The 21,914-nt window shown below is 41.2% G+C and overlaps 1 protein-coding gene across 1 annotated transcript in view; it reads left to right on the top strand.

Annotated features, from left to right (window-relative positions):
• The first annotated feature begins 12,365 nt into the window (after positions 1-12,365).
• The window catches only part of ptprsa (protein tyrosine phosphatase receptor type Sa), a 120,240-nt gene continuing 110,691 nt past the window's right edge, over positions 12,366-21,914 (top strand). The window contains exons 1-2 of the mRNA XM_061296807.1: positions 12,366-12,552; positions 12,722-12,829. The gene's annotated coding sequence lies outside the window, so the exon portion shown is untranslated. The remainder of the gene's footprint in view (positions 12,553-12,721; positions 12,830-21,914) is intronic.

Below are 21,914 nucleotides of genomic sequence, written 5' to 3'. Positions count from 1 at the left end.
TCCACACGAGTGGAGCAAATAACTGTACAGCCAGCCCCCCAAATCCACAGCAAGAACTGAGAGTCTTGCAGAGACTTTGAGCTGTTTGATCCCACCTACATGCTATTGTTGCGATGCCAGGGCACTTTTCCGTTTTCTTCCATGTGGCTTTAGAATGACTTTTTAGCTGCCTTGCTATTCCGCCAAGCCGTCATTGTGGTTGATTAATGGCGACTTGCCTGGCCAAGGGAGTGTCTCATGCAGTGGAGGAAGCGGTAGTACGACAGCGTGTGTGCGCTGAATAAATGCTGTACATTAAACAAATTCCCCTGCGCTTGTCTTAGCAGCCAAGCATGTGGGAGGATTGCAGATCATGTTTTCCTCCCTCTCAGATATTTGAACTTACGTGTAGGTACAGCCACAAATTTAGTTACCTCTTCAATAGTTTTCATAGCAAATACTTATCTATTTTCACCCCCATTCGTGCCAATATCATTGTCCCAAACAAACCCCACATGCACATACACACGCACGCACACATGCACGCACACACACACACTCACCTGTACCTACTCTCTACTGGCCTGTAGACAGTGCACCATTAGATTGCGCTGGAGCCAACCTGTTAGGGTCTGATTGGCCCGCAAGCACTAACATGACCCCTGTGGCCCATCAGAATGTTGACCACTGAGGTAATGATGCCCACTGAGGATGCTGGGAGACTATCTAAACCCAAAAATAGAAAGGGTAGAAAAGTCAATAAGAACATTTTCAGAATATATATATATATATATATAAATGTTTTGCAAAAAAAAAAAAAAAGCTTAAATTATTTGGGTAGAGTTCAGACAAGTAAACTGTAAGGTACTGTGCTCTCCTGGGGGTAAGGATTAGTGTAGTTTTTACTTCCATTCAATTGACAAAAATTACAGGGACACTTTCTTGAGCATCAATCACCTTTTTGCTCTATGTAAAACAATAGCTTCAATGAATCCCAAGTCAAAGTCTGCGCTTAGAATCGAGTAACATGAGGTGCAAAACTGAAACTCATGGCAATTGTAAATGGGAACAAATAAATATTCTAAATATGTTTTTTGGTAAAGCACCTGAGAGTCAGCATCATACAAGAGCGAAATGTTTTCACATGCAGTTCTTTGTAATACCCTGGGGAAAACTGGATCATGGCCACTGATGAATCTTGTATGAACGCAGAAGACTCAACATTCATATTACTCAAACATGCCCCTGTTGAGTATTCCATAAATGATATTCATAATATTATCCTGGAGGAAACTCATCCCTGCTGAGCTCTTCTGACCTTTGTAAAGGCTCCACATTGGGTGACACGGGTAAAGATCCAGATCTGAGAGTTTTACTTTCAAATCAAATGAGGCTTGATTGATATTGCCTATTTTTGTTTTGCAAGAAAACACTGCTCAATAAGGCATTGATCACATTTAAACATAGGCTACACAACAATTGTGCACGCACATACAGTATATTGACATTTTCAGACCTGGCTCGTTAGAGATGTGAAGGACAAAATGATCAAACAAAAAAAAAAACCCTCAGGGATTTTATGTAGATTTGCTCTGCAACTCTCTGGCAATCAGCACCAAGTCTCCTCTTTGCCTGAGAACTGCCATGCTGTGGTCACAAAGGGCCAGGAGAGAGAATGAGAGATAAACTCATCTCAGCGTTTGTCGACTTCCCTCCACCCACCACTTGAAAAAAAGCACTTCATTTGCTAGTCTCTTTCATTAATGTTTCTCTTTCATTTTCCCTGTTTTCCCCCTCTCCCTCCTCCAATTTCTCGACTTTAAAGGTACGCGTGAGCAAGTAACAAGAAGAAGCTGCTGGAGTAGCTGAAGATATGACATTCAAGACCTTTTGAAAACAACCCAGTGGTGAGTGGGGTCCTGCATTTATGCACAGTTTGCCACCATTTTAGAGAAGAGATTTTCTTCTATATAGGGATTATAGTGTTTTTCAAAAGACCTTTCCATAGGTCTTAGGGGTGTTTGTTTTTGTTGTTTTTTTTTAATGTCGCCATTAATTTTTTTCATCTTTCTTCTATTGTAGAAACTATTCCACTCCGCTATTGCCGCTCCCGTTTTTAAACCTGAAATAACCACAGTGTAGGATAATCCTATTCGGGGAAAAAAAACTAAGAAGGTTTTTATGATCCCATTGGGATTTTTTTTTTTTTCGATTGTGTGACAGCCATGTGACTTTGATTTAAGAATTTTAACTTGGTCTGAAACAGTACTATCTTCTGGATCTGGCAATTCATTGATCCCTTGACTCGAATTTGTAAAAGTATATAAATCAGTGCTAGTATGTCATATGACGGTATAATGTGAGACATTTTCTAATCATACATTTTGGACTTGGAAATAGAAAATAGAAATGACAATTGTTTTTTTTTTTAGTATAACAATGGTGTATTTTCTGTCCGGGTTTGAGGTTTGCATGGTGGAGTGGTGAGGATCCAAGTGCAAGGAAGCAGGGAGGCAAAACCTGTGAGCAATAGTAATCACAAAAAATAATGTGTTAAACCTGGACAAGACACAAGTGGCTGAGGAAGCAGATAGGCGGACAACATACTGTTCGCAAGAACACATTGCCCTTGACCATAATTGCAATTTCCAAAAGCCCAGGTAACAGTTAAGATTTATTGAAAATATATTCTTTCTCCCTAATGATCTCCACAGATTGATGTGTGACACACTGTCACCTTTGCCCAATTGTTTGCGCTGAGCTTGTCCATTCCTATTGACAGGCGAGCCCAGGCTCAGCGCGCACTATCATCCACCTGTCACTGCCAAATAGCTTTGAGGACCTCTGCCTGCACTGCAGCTTTTCTGTCATCCAATATTGCACATTGGTGGTCTTTAAAGAGGATGGCTTTCACATAGGAGTGTAGAACAGAGCTACAGAGCTTCTACAGAGCTAGCTATTTTTGTTCTTTGTCACTGACACTTAAAGAAGTCCTTTGTCCTTCAGATGTATATCATTGCATATTTCTTGGTTGGGTTGGAAAACTGTTCGCATTGCACTTTGCATGCTAGAGTAGACAGTTTCATTTTGAGTTGAATTACTGTCTCTTCTAAGAGTGACTCTACTGCCGTTTAATACTCTGCTCACTCGTTTCTCATTGGGTACACCATCGCTTGATTCTAAGTCCTGTTGGCAGAGCTTTTCACAATCACAAACTGTAGACGAGGTGGAGGAAATGTGTGTCAGAGCAGATGTAGGGCCAACCATCACAACTCTATGTGCTTCTCATCTCCGCTCCAGTCAGGAACTACCAGCTTGTTAACTAGACCCACTATATTGGAAAACCGTGGAATTTACTGCTAAAAATGTGCATCAAACGCCTTCGAGCTTGTACAATCAAAGTGTACATTTTCTGAAGTTGCTCCAAATCTCAGAGCTTAACCCAGTATTATATCGTGCAGAAATCAAAGCCCCTTGAAAGAAAGACCTCCATTTAGCATAAAAATCATTGTGAGATGTGTGAGGTCCAATGTCACCCAACTCCACGTTAAGTGTTTGTCATTTGTCATAAAGATTAAGTGAGTTCTGGTGTGTGTGCGTAAGTGTATGTATCATTGGTAAAATTTATCTATTATTATTTTTTTAATCTGAACAAACCGGAACTTGTGTGTGACTCCCCCAGTCAGGTATATTCAAAAGGTATGTACGTATTTACAGTCACATTTTTTACACATCATATTATTGCCGTTGAGGTTTATAAATGGCTCCAAAGGGAAAAAAAAATTAAGCGTGAGTCATGTAATGTGTAAATGGTCCTTGTCACGAATCGGAGTGTGGAAATGGAGCAGGGCGACCAAGTGCAGCTTGGACCAGGGTTTATTGAAGAAACTCAAAAAGACAGACTCGGCAAACTGACGTGACCTAACAACAAAACCAACAGGACTGACCGACAAAGACGTGAAACAAAAAACAGGAACCAAACAAACTTCATGACGGTGACACATGCATCGTCAACACAATGTTCCGACAGCGAGTGACACACAAACAGAACTTAAATACAACACAGGTAACGAGAGGCAGATGAGTGTGATTACACTAAATCATGGGCACACAGACATGATCGGGTATGAGTCGTGACAGTCCTGCAAAGTGCTGTTCTCACAAACAATAAATTGTCTGCAATGCATGTCAGACAAATATGTCAAATTTTAGGCACCTTTTTTCAATCGGGAGAACACGAGAGCTCTCGTTACTACTCATCGCTTAGCCTGCAGTGGGAAGACTTTAGTGATGTACAGATGAAGGATTCACTTTGCTGTCTGATTTATTGTGCATTTCTGTTGTGCTTTAAGAGGCAGGAAAACATGTAATTGGATCAAAGTTCAGTGACTCTAATGTTTGATGTTGTTTACCCCAACTGGTGAGTTGGCGCTAACTAAGGCAATTTGGGTCAGTTGGCTGATGTATCACTCTGCCTCAAAGGGGCACTGTTGGGGGTTTTATGGGGACCTTTTTTATTTTTGGATTACAACATCAAATCAATTTCAACGTGCAGTAAAATTGAGGCCAATTGCCAAAGGTTTTTGTTGCTGCATTTTGTTTTTTTTTCTCCTGGGGTTACTACACCTTAGCTCCTGCGAATACTCGTGCCTTAAATGGCCATAGCACATCGCTTTAAGCATTTAGCAAATTGATCAAGACTCTGCGTTCGAGTGAACAAGTAACGGCAACCACTGACTGAGCTTTAAAGACAGTTTATAAGGAAAGGAGAACAGTTAACTCTCGAGCGGCTTCCAGGATGTTAGCAGCGCAATTAAACAAAGCTCTGCTAATCTTTACAGCTGGCATCCAGAGACACTGTGTTCTCGCAGTGCACTGCTATCAGCTGGTTAATGTGCCTTGTGAGCTTCTATCAGCGTCATCGTAACACTGGCGTCATTACACACTGCGTCCGTGCAACCCTCATTATGTAGAGAAAAGTAGCCTTGCTGGAGGAACCCTCGAAAAACCGTTCTGCAAAAGTTTTTACTTTTCATTTTGGTGGACCACAGCGCCAAGATCAACTACAGCTGTGGCTTGGATGTTGCAGTGTTTACAGTGCTGTTGTTTGTGGAGGTGTTTGTATTGATGCGCCTTATAATCCGGTGCGCTTTATAGTGCGGAAAATACGGTAATTTGTTTTCCTGTTAACACACAGTACCTCTACATTGAGTGCTGAGCAGGCCATCAGTCAATTTTAGGGCTGTACTAATTGCATTTGTACATCATGGGTCACTCGTGTAGGCTTGAGCTACACACACTGCAGTCCACTAATTGGTTGATATAAATTGTAACAAAGAGTAGAACGTGAAGAAAACAAATAATACGGGTTACGTCAGAAACGGGTATTTAGTTTGTTTTGCTGGTTAACAAATAATGTCAACTAATAATTTAGCTCACCTTGAATTCAGACATATACAATCATTAACATTTACATTTATTCAGGTACCTTAACATGTACTGTGGGCGGATGGCAATTATTACCACACAAAGTGTCCAGCCCGGGATCAGAACTGCGACCTTCTTGCTGTGAGGTGACACAGCAAACCGCTGGCCCACTGTGCTGCCCTCTTGAAAATCATTTTTTTTCTTTACGTCAGCAGAATTGCTTAATCAATTCAGACGTGTTATACTGAATGTGAACCCATCTTTGCTTGGCATTTCACATCACCATGGAGACCTTTAGAAATTCAGCAACTTAGCAGTTTCAAGTTCCCCAAGTAGTCAGTCCTAGCCTGTGAAACTCAGGGAGAAATAAACAAACTTTCATGGCTCCTCACACAAATGGCAGGGATATGTATATATAGAGGGTGGGGTGCGGAGATGCTATCTTTGGGTCTATTAATGTAACCAGTGCCGTGTTTCCCCAGGCCATCGGACTTAATCCAGAGGAATGAGCGTGAATGAGACTGTGGCTCGAACTTGCCATACCTACTTAAGTTCTGGTTGAGAGCACAGTGCTGTGTGGGCGAATCTATTCTGTCCTGGGCAGGGCACAGCATAAACATTGCCCAGGGAACACAGGCAGACAAGCAAGCAGGCATGCAGGCAGTCAAGCGGACAAGAGCAAAACTATAAGGATGGTTGCCTTTAATTTCTTCTCTACCTCCGCTCAACTATTCAAGGCCCCCGGAGCAAAAATATATAAATATTGAAATAAATAAATCATGGAATGCGCAAACGTTATGTGGAAATTACGTGCTACCACCCACCCCACCCCCCTCCCGCGGGGCTTCTCCCAAACATGTACCGTTATCTACCCACGGAATCTTACTTATTATAACAGATGCTCAATCACAAAGTAAATCCTCCCCAATCCATCCAATGGAGCAGACTTGCTTGCTCTCTTGCTGTCTTTTACTGTTCTGGGTTTACTCCATGGCAGACTGGTACTCTGACCCCCTGACCCTCCATGTAAACAGAGCACCACTGTTCCCCCTTCACTACCCTGCTGCCAACCCCCTCTGCACTTCCCTTCTACCAAATAAGGCTGAGAAGCAGCAAGTCGGTCAGCTGAGCCAGTGAGGAAACCATTAGTGAGCCAGCAAAGAGGTTGGTAGAAAACCACCTCTGGCATCACTCATCAGTATCAACCTCAGCTGCATCTCTGTGGTAGGGAAGTGCATACGCACCCTCACCATACATGTGCATGTGTAGTTGCTGAAAAGCATGGTTATTTCTGCGCACAGCATGAGCACACTTGGTGACCCCGAAAGCTACGTTAAAAATCACTTTGAGGCATGAGCAAGTACAAAAGACTAAAAGCACAAGTCGTGTACCTTCAAAGGATTCAAAGGATGCTACATATACGCAGCTTGCACATAAAGTAATAATGCATCACTGGACCACAAAGAAGAACAAATCTTTACAATTCCTTATTCTGTCAGGTTTTTTTTGACATGCACATCACAGTAGTAGTTATTTCAAAATGTTTCAACCAAACAGTGTTTGAAAGTGTTTTACAATTCAACATTGTGTTGACACAGAACAGAATCTTATTTCTAAGCCGGGAAGATCAAAGTATATTAAAATGCTTTTATGGCATGAAGTCCTTAAGGACGCCACCAACACCGGGTAGAATTTATAATTATAGATTTTAATCCTTATTGACAATAACAATGCTAATATAATAATAATAATAATAATAATAATAATAATAATAATAATAATAATAATGGTTATTATTATTATATAACCACAGTGTATGTCAAAAAATCATAACTATAATTAAATAACTTTCATGTTTTCTACAAATTCCAGTGCATTACTTTTAATACAAAATTATATTAAATGATTGTGGTTGTTTGTATTAAATATGGCACAAACAAGCAAAGTGAACAAACAAACAACTAAACAAACATGCAACACATCTTACATCATTATTGGAAGGGAGCTATGTCATCTTTTATTCTATTCCTGCAGTGTTGCATCCTTGCCCCTCCCAGTGCCCTTGCTGTGCTCTCCCATCTCTGTTGTCACACTCCTGTCTATCCTAGTGTTCACTTGTGTATCAAGGTAATGAATTTATAATCTCTCCCAAGCGCTTTGTAGATCTCTATCACAGTGGGAGATAAGAGGGAGCATCGTTGCACTCTAATAGCCATCAGTCTGTCGCTGTTTCTGTACAGTGTTTGTGTAAAGTGTGTACTGTGTGTGTTTGTGTGTGCCTGTATGAGAGTAACGCCACAACCATACCAACCTTAAAAATATACCTAATCGTAAATAAATAAAAAAAATATGTAAAAGATTGCCCCGTGTAAAATGCATATCGCCAAGACATGCAAATAGTTTCTTATGGATTTGTATAATTGTATCTGAATATTACTAGTCCGATGCAAACTTAAATGTACGTATACATCATCATACGATAGTTGAACATTATTTAGGATAATTACATGTAATTATCTAAGAATAATTTAAGATGACTTACTTGGCCACATGAATGTAATGATTGATAGACTGACACATGCTTGTGTTTTTGGATGAGGTGATGTAATGTCTAGCAGAATGGATTCTGGAAGCAGGTTGTCGCCTCCAGAGACAGCGTGAGCGATGGCCTCCTGCTATCAGAGGTGATTGTGCGTCATCGCCTATGGGTGACATTGATAAACGGGCGGAAAACAACAGGACAATAAGAAACGAAGCAATAGTCTTTGCGTAGTCCAGACCTGACTTCACTAAGGTTACTCACCTTGTGGTCAACAACTTGACCTTTTAGCTATTAGTTTTGTAATCTGAGTTCCTTTTTTTGTTTTCTTTTCTGAGGCATCATAAGGGAAACATGTACCGTATCTAATTGATTTCATGACACAATGCTTCGGGCCAGTTTAAATTTAGGAATTTGGTCCATATATAAGGCGCACCAGACTATAAGGCGCACTGTCGGCTTTTGAGAAAATCTTAGGTTTTTAGGTGCTCCTTATAGTCCGGAAAATACGGTATACTTAGTTATAGTGTCATAGAATGATAATAAATGAAACATTGTGTCCATTTTCTATACCGTTTGTCCTTTTTGGGGATACCGGAATCTATTCCAGTTGATGTTTGGCGAGTGGGGGGCTATACCCTAGACTAGCCACCAGCCAATTGCAGGGCACATACAGTATAAAAACATATATAAACACACACACACATACACACACACGCACACACACACCAGCCAGGTATTGGCAGTCGTGTCCTGATCCACAGTGCTCAAGATATGTTCTTGAGGCTATCGCGGATGAAGTAGGGAGTCCGGCGCTTTCACTATCTGAACTGGGAGCATCTTCACGCAGTAACATGCTGTTACATGAATCTGTAACATGAAGCAAATGATTGAACACTCTCCCTTGAGCACTCTCACTATCTTCCACTTTCTGCATTTACATGGCATTTATGAACACTTACAAGGAAAACAAAACGTAGCACGAGAGCGAGCTCCTGCTGTAGAGCAGTCTCATTATTCTGTTATGGATTGCACATGTCAGGCGGTAAGTGCTCTTTTTATCCTTCCAAAGCACTAACCTCGGTCACTGAGTGCATTTCCCTACCAGAGTGAAATTTACCATGTTAAGGCTTACACCACCGGGGGAATGACAGCGAGACCTGTGGTTCGCTTCTAAGATTTACCAGCCAGATTAAATAAGGGGCTTCGGTGTAAATAAGAAGACAAGAGCGGACTCGACGTAGTTAAATTGAGGACTCCTCACACCCCTTTTACACCTCTTTATGGAGTGTTACATGTGACGCTGGCTTTTGAATAAAGAGTAGATAGAGGACACCAAAGGATGACTTGTGGCTCTGAATGGCGTACTGCCAACTGCAAAGACTGCCGTTGTAAAGATGGCCCCTTCCCATCCGTTACCCTCTGCATTCCTCGAAAAGTTCACGCAAAATATATTGCCATGCACTGCTTGGATTGGGCCTTTCATTTAATGCACTCATAAATTGCGGCTCCCTCTACAGACTGTTGAATTTTTTTCTTCCCGATTGTACTGTAGCTCCTGTATGTTCCATTAACTCACTCACAACCAGGTTGTGTTGTTCGGTGAACATTTTTACTTTTTTTTCATATTTGGTGTTACGTGAAGTAGCTTGCCTTTATACATTCTATCTCTTAAGATACAATGGCTGTTATTTGTTTAGATTTTTAGATGGGAAATTTTGGGATGCTTTAGTCACTAAAATCTTGGGCATGACTCCCCACTATTTTTCTAACCTCCCACTTGCTGGACAATACAAACAACAGCTGTCACTGGTCAAATTCAAATTCAAGCAGCCAATCAGAGCTGCTCTACCCTCCCCCAAATAAGATCCCATTCCTTCTCCTTGGAGCACACTTGTGTGTGTTTGTGTATGTGTTTGTGTGTGTGCGTGTGTGTGTATTTACGCACGTGTGCGTTAATTAAAATGATGTTTTAATGTATATTTTTTCATTTAAAGAAAAACTATTTTCCAAATGGGATTCCAATTCTGGGTAGCACGTCCGCCTCACAATTAGGAGGGTGCGGGTTCGATTCCACCTCCGGCCCTCCCTGTGTGGAGTTTGCATGTTCTCCCCGGGCCCACGTGGGTTTTCTCCGGGCTCTCCGATTTCCTCCCACATCCCAAAAACATGCTTGGTAGGCCGATTGAAGACTCCAAATTGTCCCTAGGTGTGAGTGGGAGTGCAAATGGTTGTTTGTCTCTGTGTGCCTTGCGATTGGCTGGCAACCGGTTCAGGGTGTCCCCCGCCTACTGCCCGATGACGGCTGGGATAGGCTCCAGCACTCCCGCGACCCCCGTGGGGACTAAGCGGTTCAGAAAATGGATGGATGGAATTCCAAAGTTCCACCAATCAGACAATGCTGTCAAAGCACTCTGTTTAAGACACCACCATCACCACTAAAAGTGTGCCCAGCTAAAAAAAAATATTTCATGAGTGCACCACTGAAAAATAGTTGAAGAACATTGTTCCACTGAATTCACACCACCACCATTCTTACCAGTTGAGTGCCCTAAGCCTCTCGCTGCAAGCCTACTAGCCAACACCCTCTTAAAACGGTTGAGGGACTGAAGTTCACATATTTGCCCAACACTTACCTCCATTACACTTGACTCAAAAAAATACTCCCTACAGTTGCAATGGTGGTGTCATATCCAGCCACCACTGGGTTTCTAACTTAAAGCCCTACCCTCCTTACTGGTTCAGAGCTGAATGCCTGGATAAAAGATCCTGGGCGGCCAGCCTACCAACCGGTGTGCTTTTTAAAGCATCCGGGGAGTAAGGTTCACTTTTTCTCTCAGCACTTATGGTTGCCTCTGTTACATATTTATAATCTTGGTGTGCCAGATGGTTTCCAGGACTGGTGTCACAAAAGCTATATTTCAAAGCCAACGCCAAACTCATTGCGGGTCAGATGATGAGCTAGCCCGTATCCTGCGGTGTTTGCTTTGTTCAATGTGAAGAGGACAGAGACAACTCATGGCCACCTATATGCACCATGACAACATATCTGTTTACAATGCTCGGAGCATCTGCCAATTCCTAATCAACAAGAAGATTGGTGATCTGGGGAAACCTCTATAATCACCAGACTTGACTTAGTCTAGTCTTAGAGGTCATCATGGGAATCGGTTTTGGATTTGTGCAACATCAAGATGGCCACGACGACAAAGCTGCTGAGGAAATATCGGCAGAGACAGCCGGCAAAAATAATTCAACTGTAGAGAATTAAATACTTGTAGTTTGTATTTTAGATTTTGTTACTGACACCAGTGCTGCAGCATCTTTAAAAAAAAAAACTTGCTTCTTCTACCCAATACAGTCAAACCTCTGTTTTCGAACGTCCCGGTTCTCGAACAAATCGGAATTTGAACGAAAAGTTCGAGATTTTTTTGCTTCGGTTGAGGAACCAAAATTCGGAGGTCGAACCTCGCGAGATGAGCCGAAAGGACCCGAGAAAACACGACCGCGCGGCCCGGATGCCGACTGACTCCGTTCATTGTTGTATTTTCGTTACTTTGAGGATTGTATTAACCCCTAATCATGCCTCCAAAGAAAGCAAGTGGGAGCAGTGAAGCCATCCTAAAACACAAAGACGCTCTTAAAGCAATGCGACAGTGAGCGCCCGGCGCGCTGCGGGCGGTTGCGCGATCGGATTAAATTAAGCTCCCTGCGCACTGAGGTCCAATTAAATTTTGGAAAGTACATCAGGACTTTAAAAATATTTTCTAAAATTCAGCGACGGCTCTGTCACAATAATGCGACCAGCGCGGCGCAGTTGCGCGGTCGGCGGCGCGCTACGGTTGCGCGTTCGGCGGTGCGCTGCAGTTGCGCGATCGGACAAAAATGCGCAAATGAAAAATGCTTAAAAAGGCGTTTTATTTGTCTTGGAACGGATTACATTTTTTTCCCCATTATTTGTAATGGGGAAAATAGATTCCTAATTCGACCGATTCACTTCTCGAACCTCCTTCTGGAACGGAGGTTTGACTGTACTTTGAAATTAAATACTTTGTATTATAAAAAAAAAATACTGACACCAGTGCTGCATCATTTAACAAAAAACTTGCTTTTTCTTCTTAATACTGACAGAAACTGCCAGCAAAATGTAATGAGAGTCAGTGGAACAATTTGATTAGTATGAAAAAAAACCACGGATACCTTCACTACTTGAATTTTGCTTATACATAATTAAAACTGAAAGTGAAACTGAACGTACATGAACGCACAAACTCGTTGACAGAGGAGACGAAGTTTATGAGGTGCGTGTGAACGCAGCAAGGGACGCATTTTCATTCAATCGCAGAAAGGGAGAGAAGAGGAGGAGGAGGAGGAGGAGGAGGAGGAGGAGGAGGAGGAGGAGGAGGAGGAGGAGGAGGAGGAGGAGGAGGAGAAGGAGGAGGGTGAGGAGGGCATTTGACTCCTGTCTCCCAACCCCCAGTCGGTCCGTGCGAGGTGGATTTAGGAAGAAAAGACTGCAAACCTGCGACGTGGAGATAACGAAAGAAGCAGAAAGGAGACGTTTTGGAGATCCACGCGCGGCGTTGTCGCGCATGGATTCCCTGCAGGTTATTTTTGTGTTACTTTTAGGTTTCTTTCACTGAGGAGATTCTGCCATGGAGCCTCCGATCGGAGAAGGAAATTATGTTTATCTACGTTACACCCGCCTTTCGTTAGGGAATGAGTTGCCTGACTTAAAAGCGGAATACACTATACCGTTTTTTTCTTCTTCCTAAGGATACAAGCGATCACTTTTCCTGAAGAAATACGACCGCGCACTGACAAAGAATACTCAGCGGATTTTAAAGGCTTTTCCCAGTTGTCTCATTTTCATTTGGAGTTCAAGTAAGTTTACTTTTTTGCACCTCATTAATTCACTAATCTTGTTTTGATTTTGTAGGGGGAAATGTTATTGATGGTGACAATGTGCATGTATAATACCGTATATAACCATTGGCGAGGACCGTTTGATTCGCTGAATTGGAGTGGACGGCTGGACGCAGTTGTCCACTGCGCTCAAGATGAAAATATGGGAAAGTCAAAAAAGTTCACCCTGCCACAAGTTTCTTACTTTTTCCATTCATTGATTGTTTTAAGGCGGTTTACAAGCCATTTCTGATGCACATAAAAAAAAAACATGTTTTTAATGCAAAATACTTGTCCGTAAAATTAGGGACTATGAATTAAACAGGCCACCTGAAAGACTTTAAAAAGTGTCAGCCTTTACCTCAACAATGCAAAATCAATGCATTGACCCCGCATCATTCATCAGAAAAAGGTTCCAATTTAGATTTCATTGGGTCGCTGATCGTCGGAATAAAATGCGCAACTTTTTGATTGACGTGTGTTGCATCAAACCCATATTCTTTTCATTATAATTAGGATGCATTAGATTCGTGGTTACCTATTTTTTTGGGCAGAACAAGGTTCAAAGTTGAATTTTTATAATGATCAAGATTGTGTTGACACATTAAACCCACATCCGTTGTTTTGTTATAATTGAGATACTTTGGCTGCTTTTTTTTTTTCCCCAGAAAAGGTTGAAGGTTTTATTGTTTTAATGATCAAGTTTTGTGTTTTTAACAATAATTCGGAGCTCAACATAGGATGAAAGTGTTTTAAACCACAGATTTTCATTATTTTTAATAGTTTCTATTCACTGACCTTACACAATAACAGTTTATACCAATTATTATGGTTTGAGTTTTTGCTTATATTTTAATGTTTTGGCAACTCATTATGTATCTGTAGCCAAACAATTACTTTAGAGAAAGAGTAATTCTATATTTTTATATTTTTGTGTGCATTGTCAGGGAAAAGTCAGAAAAGTATTACTCCCCCTCTGCACTATTAGAAACCCCATAGGACAATATAGAACCCCATGATAGTCGTGCATTTTGATTTGAAAAAAAACATAGCTGCCGAGACTAGCAACTTTGGTCAAATTGTGAAAAAAGTTTAGATATAGCCCCAGTCCAGAGGTGACCCTGCTTTTTGTGGGTGGGGGTTTGACTCGTAAATAATTCTAGTGAGTGCAATTTGAATTGCAATAGATCTTAATTTGATCATAACATTTATTGCCAAACCTTCCTCAGGCTACACATAAGTCTTGCCCCAATATTAACTGTAAGCCATAAAAAGACTAATGCAGCTCATTTGGTACAACTTTGACATGGAAAGTGGCTCAAACCCAGTTACGTTTTTTCTTGACTGTAATTAAAACAACAGGGAACTGTCTTAAAATGGTGAAAGGTCAAATGTGAGGTTCAGGCACTGAACTCGATCAGGAACGATGCCTCCAGGTCTTTACTGCATAGGCAAGGAATGTTTTCTTTCAAACTGCTATGGATTTTTTTTTTTTTTACCTTCTTGTTTAATCACAGCTCATCATTCTTGCATTCCAGCATTCAATCATCCTGTTAGCTTGTATAAATATATTCAGTTGTCTTCTGATGAGAGTTGCATGTTGATTGTCAGTAGCAAGAAGTACTCTTGTACTTCACAGCAATTGGAAACCATGTACACATAGGCTTGTGTGTCAAGCGTTTGTCTGGATTTTTAATGTGGCTTTAATTGAAGAATTTATCACCCTTGATCACTGTCAAATAAGTGGGCAAGAGAGACAAAAGGGGATAAGCTGCCACGCTCAGCGGAGTTCCTGTCTGTCACAGCCCCATCAACGTGACGATTCAGTTTTTTATTTATTCTCTTGATGAAAAGAAATAGCAGATCAATGCATTTATAAGATCCAGACTTGCAGGCAGAGGTAATGAAGAGTGGAAGAGTGAGAACATTGCATCCTTGAAAACTTGTTTTATTGGAGGAAAAACTTTTGATTCCTCCCCAGAGCTCCTTCCCAAGAAGTTGGCGGAACAGCTAATTGAATTGTTCCCCGCATATGATGCCTATTCCTTGTCAAGTTAACACAAGTCAGACTATCCCCTAGGTTTCAAAATTCATTTTCCTTGCAATCATTCCTTTGCAAACTGTTTGTTAAATTTGCCCTACCTCAATAGAAGCTTGTCTGCACCCCATTTCCAATGGGATTGAATGGGGAAAGAGTCTGCTGAATTTGACACAGGGAGCAAGCAAACATCACATATTTACAAAAACACTCACAGGCAAAAAAAATATATATATATATATTCAGAAATAGTATAATTTGGAGAAGTAACACTATTCTTTAGTCTAACAATGGGTTTGTTTGTTCGTTCATTCATTCAGTCACTCATTCATTCATTTTTAGTGACAAGTCTTTTCTTCTTGTGTTCTTTTGGACGTGTCTGATGTCTAGTAGTGTTACAACATGCCTGCCAACTGTTTGGTTTGACCTTTAGGTGTGTTTTTTTTTTTTAATTGTGTACAAATCTTACAACCTCACAGTGTTTCAAAATGTTCCATGATACAATACATGCACAGAACTGATTTCATTTCAGGCTCACAATTTACCAGTCATGCCTCCCCCTTACTTACCAATGCTTTGTACAGTTCAATCAAATCCAAATTGGGGACCATTTGGGTGACATCAAGTGCTTTGCAATTAGTCACAATGCTTTTGATGCAGCAACACAACTAATAACAGCTGCTTCTAAAGTGAGTGTCATTGCAAAGAGGAAAAGGGAAATTATGTGCATGAACAGCGGTGCTGTCGCTCTCACAGTTAATTGTGTTTATTCATTTTAATTAGCCCAGAGAGCTAAATCAGTGCTCTTTCACTAACATGAGGTGCAATTACTGCACTTTGGAAACAGGAGGCGGTGTGGCTTGTACAGCATGCCATCATTCCTACTCCTCCCAGGTCGTTGATTCATACACTGGGCGATGGTACGATTATCAGATGTTTAACTGTAACATGCACATTGCTTCGGCGGCCATGAGCACACATGGGAACATGAAAATTGTCAATGGTAAAACTGATGCTGAGTGACTCACTGTGACACTGCATAATGTATATTTTTAAAGTTGCAGGTGTGAGGACAGTACCATTTTAGAAGTAAGGAAAGATAACTAAAACTTTACATTTATGTTCCCTAGTGATGACAAAAAAATGCCTTAAACATGGACTTCCCATCATTTGGATAAATAGCAAGTTCATTAAACTCTTTCCCCCAGTTCACTTTCTAATTGCAAATGTCGCACTGTTGCATTTCATTTACATTTGTATGGAAAATATGATGGCGGATAAATCATTTTCGTTAACTATTGTTTTTCTGTTTATTGTTACAGCCAAGCTAAAAAGAATAGGTTTCTTTTAAATTCTTTGCTTCCCTCTGGGAATATGTGCTTGTTTTTCAAGACCAAAATAGCCAAGTGGTCAAAGAGTAAAAACAGAACATTGCAGTCATAGCAATTTAAATTGCCATCGTTAAACATACTGTACAATGTACTGCGGGTTATATTGTACTCCCTAGAACTAAATGTTCACCTTGGGTGCTCTGGTAGAAACATGAGACAAGGACCAAACCATTCACTAGACTCCTGCTGGCTGCTGTGGTCTAAAATTGGTAGCTTGGACCTTAGCAGACCTTTCGAGAGGTGTGGAATTGCTGTACCCTCTTCAAACAACACTTGCATATCATATCCAGGCATGATTGTTCAGTATCAAGTAAAGAATTTTGAGGCCAAGGTCAGTTCAAATAACAGTGTAGTAGGCTGTGAACTTGATTTCCAACTTTAGCTGAATTGGTCTTTAAAATGTAAGCCTCTGGCTGATTGTCAGGCTGTTGCGCTCTCAGTCTAATTTGTCATGACATCAGTGGTTCGCAATCCTTTTGATACCCGAGATGTATACTGTATGGGAGATTGTTGTCAACTAAATTAAACAGTCAATACATGCCAGAAATTCCTGCAGCACTTTCAGTGTTGCCTATTGGCAACTTTTTTTTTAAATGTCACTTTTGGATTATGAGTGACCTCCCTGTGATGCTATACTTAACGCCCTAAAAAATATTTTATACCCTTCCCCTGGCTGGTAGCTTTGAATATTGACATCTGTAATGCTGTGGAAGCTCTCTGGAGACTACAAAAAGGTGAGGAAAAGCTAAAGACGCTTAAGGTTACTCGTAGTTATTGAGAGGCACTTTGAATTACAGGTATGTGTTGAGCCCCATTTAACACGAGTTTGTATCATCATCATCATCATCGGTTTAAAGTCCGCTTTCCAGGCGCCGCTGGGTTGGACTGGATTCTCAATATGGCTTTCTTCCACCGGGGATGGTCCATGGCCATGTATGTGATTGGTTAATTTTGAACATGGCCACACTTGTGCAGCCGCATTATCCGGCTTGCTCATTTATTTATTTAAAATATTTTTTATATCAAAACCTGCTATGTACATATGCACTGCATGCAATAGAGCACCGTTGTCAAACTCAAGGCCCGGGGGCCAGATACGGCCCGCCACATCATTTTATGTGGCCCGTGAAGACAAATTGTGCATCAAATTCGTGTCATTACTAGAATTGCAAATTGCCTTCACTTTTAATAATATCTTTTTTTTTTTTTAATATTTGACCAGTTTTTCCTCATCTGATTTGAAAACGAGTTGTCAGTTTGTTTTGTAGCTTTTACTGTATATAATATGAGGAGCTCATAAATTTATTTGGGTTAACAGCCATAATGGCCCTCCGAAAGAAGCTATGACTACAATGCGGCCGGTGAAAAAAATGAGTTTGACACCCCTGCAATAGAGTGTATGTGCTATTAGATATTTGAGGTGAAACGGGAGGCTTAGTTAGAGAATGTTCTTTCAAGTAACTGGGTGAACTGGTAAATGTGGACAAATCGCTGTCCACCAGACTTTGTGGTAAAGCTTTGTGGAAAACACGGACACACTGTCACCTTCTCTGCACATGCCCCTTCTCTTGATACCTCCCTCTTAACAAGTGTTGAATCACCCCAAGGCTTGCAAGTATACTTCTGATGTTAAGCAAGTGCAAAATGTCTATATTGTGCTGATGTTCCCCATTTCACAGAGTCTTAGGACTTCTAAGATGCAAAAGGTCTTATCTTTAAAGCCATCAGGAATGATGAATTTAGTTTGTTCTACCTTAGGTCTAATCCCTTCATCCTAATAGTTAACACAAACTATTTTTCGTGAGCGATAATTAACTCACTTTCATGGACAGGCATGAGAGAGGCGTGTCTATCCTGTTTCTTTGTCTACGAGTCTTCTGGCAGTCTCCTTATTCTTGTCTCCGGCTGTTGGGCCGCTTCTCTGTCAAGTGTTAATACCAGCTGGCTTGCCCCAGATTGATGCGCAGCATTACCCTTGAGCGGTCTGCCTCCTCCTCCCGTGTCTGGTAGGGAAGTTTGCCCTATGTCGTAGCAGTGTGACCCCTCTGAGCTTCCAGACATGTGGCACCTGGGGAGGGGTTGAAAAGGACCTCCGATTCTTTTGCCTGATTGGCTAGGGCAGGTTGCAGTTAGCTCATTTAAACACAGCTCATGCTGGCCGTTAGATGGTGCCTGCCAGCCTGTTGAGCCATCTGCATGAAGCGTGTATCTGGGAAGCAATTGCCCCAAACTATTTCTCTAATTTTGGCCTCTTCGCCCACATGAGGCAATAAACTTAAAGCCTTGCCAAGACTAAATGCACGACAGCTGAGTAGTAAAGAAGGTCAGTTCTAAGGTCTAACAGTCTGTTTGTCTGTCAGCAGGAGTGTGTTTTGTTTGAATGTGCCCTGAACACAGCATCGCATACCCTCATGGTCACTGTCAGATCATATTCGCAGTAGTAGACTGGTAATTTGAAAGTCCCATTTTATTAGACGGCCAGTAGACAAGAAAGTACAGATATTTTTCTACAAAGTGGTTCAGCAGGGCTCACTGCAGTAGTCTTTATAACTGTAAATTCTGATCTTTGTGTTGGCTTCCGCATCGAAATGTGTAGGCGGGTTGGTACAAAAAGAAGAGTAAAATTGCACATAGAGAAGAAACACAAAAAGCTTTGAATGCACTCAAATCATTGCCACTGCGTCATAGCAGGATCAGGTGTTTTGATAGCCTTCTCATAGATATCTCCTAACCAAAAAATAAGATAGTGTACCATGTTAGGTCTGTACGGAAGAGGATTAGGGCCAGTGAAGAAGAAAAAAAAGTGTGTGTGTGTTGACAGGATTTTGACTTTTTTTCCTCAGAATTCTGACTTTCTCACTTTAAAGTCAGAATTCTGATTCCGACTTTAAAATCAGTTCTGAGAAAAAAAGTCAGTTCTAAGAAAAAAAGTCACTATTCTGACTTTAAAGTGAGAATTCCTACTTTCTGACTTTAAAGTGAGAATTCCCACTTTCTGACTTTAAAGTGAGAATTCCCACTTTCTGACTTTAAAGTCAGAATTCTGACTCTAAAGTGAGAATTCCGACTTTTTTTCTCAGAACGCTGATTTAAATAGTGAGAATTCTCATTTTAAAGTTAGAATTCTGAGAAACAAAAGTCAGAATCCTGTCACCCCCCTTATTTTTTTTTCTTCACTGGCCCTAATCCTCTTCCGTAGGGTCCGTTAGGTGGAAATGGTGAGAAGTGTTTTCCATGTCCCAACAGCAAATAATGCTTCCTAATGGTTGTCTTATATTTCGGTGCTCTATATAATGCTTTGATAGTTTTGTACAGATTGTTACATGGTCTTAAAAAGCTTGGAAATGAGAGTGGCTACAAAACATTCAATAATCCTCTCATTTCTATTGTTCCTGTTGATAGTTTTGCGCAGCCCCCAACTTTAGGGACATCTGGCACTATGTGTGTTTGGGTGGGGGCACTCAGCTGCCCTAAGGGTGGGGGGTGAGTGATGGGGACAACAAAGAACATGTGTGTGCAGGGTGAGGGGGGGAGTTTTGTGTACAGAAAGGGAAGTGGAGTAACCCCCCAAAAAGAGTGGGCAGATAATTGATGGGTAGAAGTGTGAGTGCATGTGTGTGTGCGTGCGTGCACGGCAAGCAACTCAACATTCGCCTCCGGGAGGGTGAGAGAAAACGAGAGGACACCCATGGGCAGGGGCTGAGCCAGAGAATGGAGGCTGAGGAGAGGAGTCGAGAAAGGAAGAGAAGGAGATTGGAAGGAGTTGAGGGATGCATCACTCAGCACTCGCCGGGGTTAAGGAGGAGCAACTACCTGCCTGTCAGGCTGATTGTTCATACCTATGCATCAGGGGATACGCGTCCCAGTTTATGAAAGATGGCGGGCGTTCAGTATGTGGGCCACTTAACAGAAATGGCTGCCTGTGGAACATGGCCAGGATTGAATTGTATGCAGATCCCAGCATTTCAGTCATGATGCTTGTTCCCACGCTGTTTTCAGTGTACTGCATATGTAACCCTCTCTGTATGTATATGAATAAATTCCCACAACAACACAACGCCACACGTTGAAAATGCCAATCATGAAGCCTCGTCCGTAATTACAACTTCCGTAGCCTGAGCCCCCTTTTCAAACAGTTCACTGCTTCGTCTTTCAGTGAAATGAAAACAAAGCCTACATGCTTTAGTCTGGATGCACAAATTACAGTGGACCAGTGGTGCATAAAAACGAGAAGATGGGGAAAATCCACCAGAGGCAAATTGCATTGAAGATCCTCTCACTTTTTCACCGCGCATCTCATAGCCGGGAAGAAAATGTTTCTGAAGCGTATCGCGGTCGAGCGCATAAAAACCTTCTCTGTGCTTGCAAAGAGAAAAGGTGACATTTGTATGTAAATGGTGACGGGAATTATCCACTGTTTTACAACTGACAGGAAACAGAGTAGACTCTTAGTATTTACCTTTGTTGCAAGGTGAACTTGTTCTTTTATATTGTCATGCTGAGAAGACGAGTGGAAAAACGACTATTTGTAAATATGTCAGAAAAAATGTCAGATACAGCTTTGTGATTCTGTCACAACCATTTTCTGGCACAAATATGCACTACTGTTTAGGGTCACTTAGAAATGTCCTTGTTTTTTAAATAAAATCACTATATTTACTATGAGGATATCATGAAACTAATCGAGAATACACTCTCTACATTGTTAATATGGTAAATGACTATTCTAGCTGCAAACGTCTGTTTTTTAATGCATAGTCGTATAAAGGCCCATTCCCAGCAACCATCCCTCCAGTGTTCTAATGGTCCATTGTATTTGCTAATTGTGTTAGAAGGCTAATGGATGATTAGAAAACATTTAAACCCTTTTGCAATTATGTTAGTTTTCATGAAAAACTAAATTGTCTGGGTGCCACCAAACTTCTAATGTATGTCGTATCGTAATACGTGCTCCAGCTGGGAAACCGTTGCGTTTTGGTAAATACAGGGTGTATATTTTATATTTGTTATCGAGGCCAAGTGGGCCTGGGATGACCTACATCGATAGTCTTGCTCTGTTTTTGCAGTTGACATCCACTTGGTCATCTGCACTCCTGCCACCCTGTAGTATTTGTATTACCTACCTAGTGAGTCATATTTTTTTTCCATTCAAGACAGATGGATTTCAGATTGTCTATGGTCTACTGAGTTTGTGATTTTTTTTCCTTTATTGTGTCTTGAATAAGACACTGTGCTCTGAACCCAAATAATTTGCACACATTATATGACTTGTTGCTACCCTGCTGGCTAATAGTGTAATGGCAGATAAGTGGTAAAAAATACACCTATTAGGGTCTTCTCAAAATTCTCAATAGTGAAATTGGACTCTTTTTTTTTTTTTGAGATTATAAAATCCAAACAGCGTGTGACACTGACAGAAGCTTAATAAAATAAGTAATGGCAACTATGGGAAAGAGAGATTTGCGGACATGTATTCACCACCAGAAAGAGAGGGGCACCACATCCCTGCGTGCATTCATCTATTTGAATTTTGATTTAGTGGAAAAATTAAGCCATTATGCAAGACTTGTATTGTGTCATACTTGGCAAAGCGCTTTCTCTTGCTCTTAAAAGGTTGTGTTAGATTTTGGCAGCG

The sequence above is a fragment of the Syngnathus typhle genome, linkage group LG14 (assembly GCF_033458585.1).
Source record: "Syngnathus typhle isolate RoL2023-S1 ecotype Sweden linkage group LG14, RoL_Styp_1.0, whole genome shotgun sequence".
Lineage (NCBI taxonomy): Eukaryota > Metazoa > Chordata > Actinopteri > Syngnathiformes > Syngnathidae > Syngnathus > Syngnathus typhle.
The sequence above is the reverse complement of the archived record's forward strand: the minus strand, read 5'-3'. Positions and strand labels throughout refer to the sequence as shown.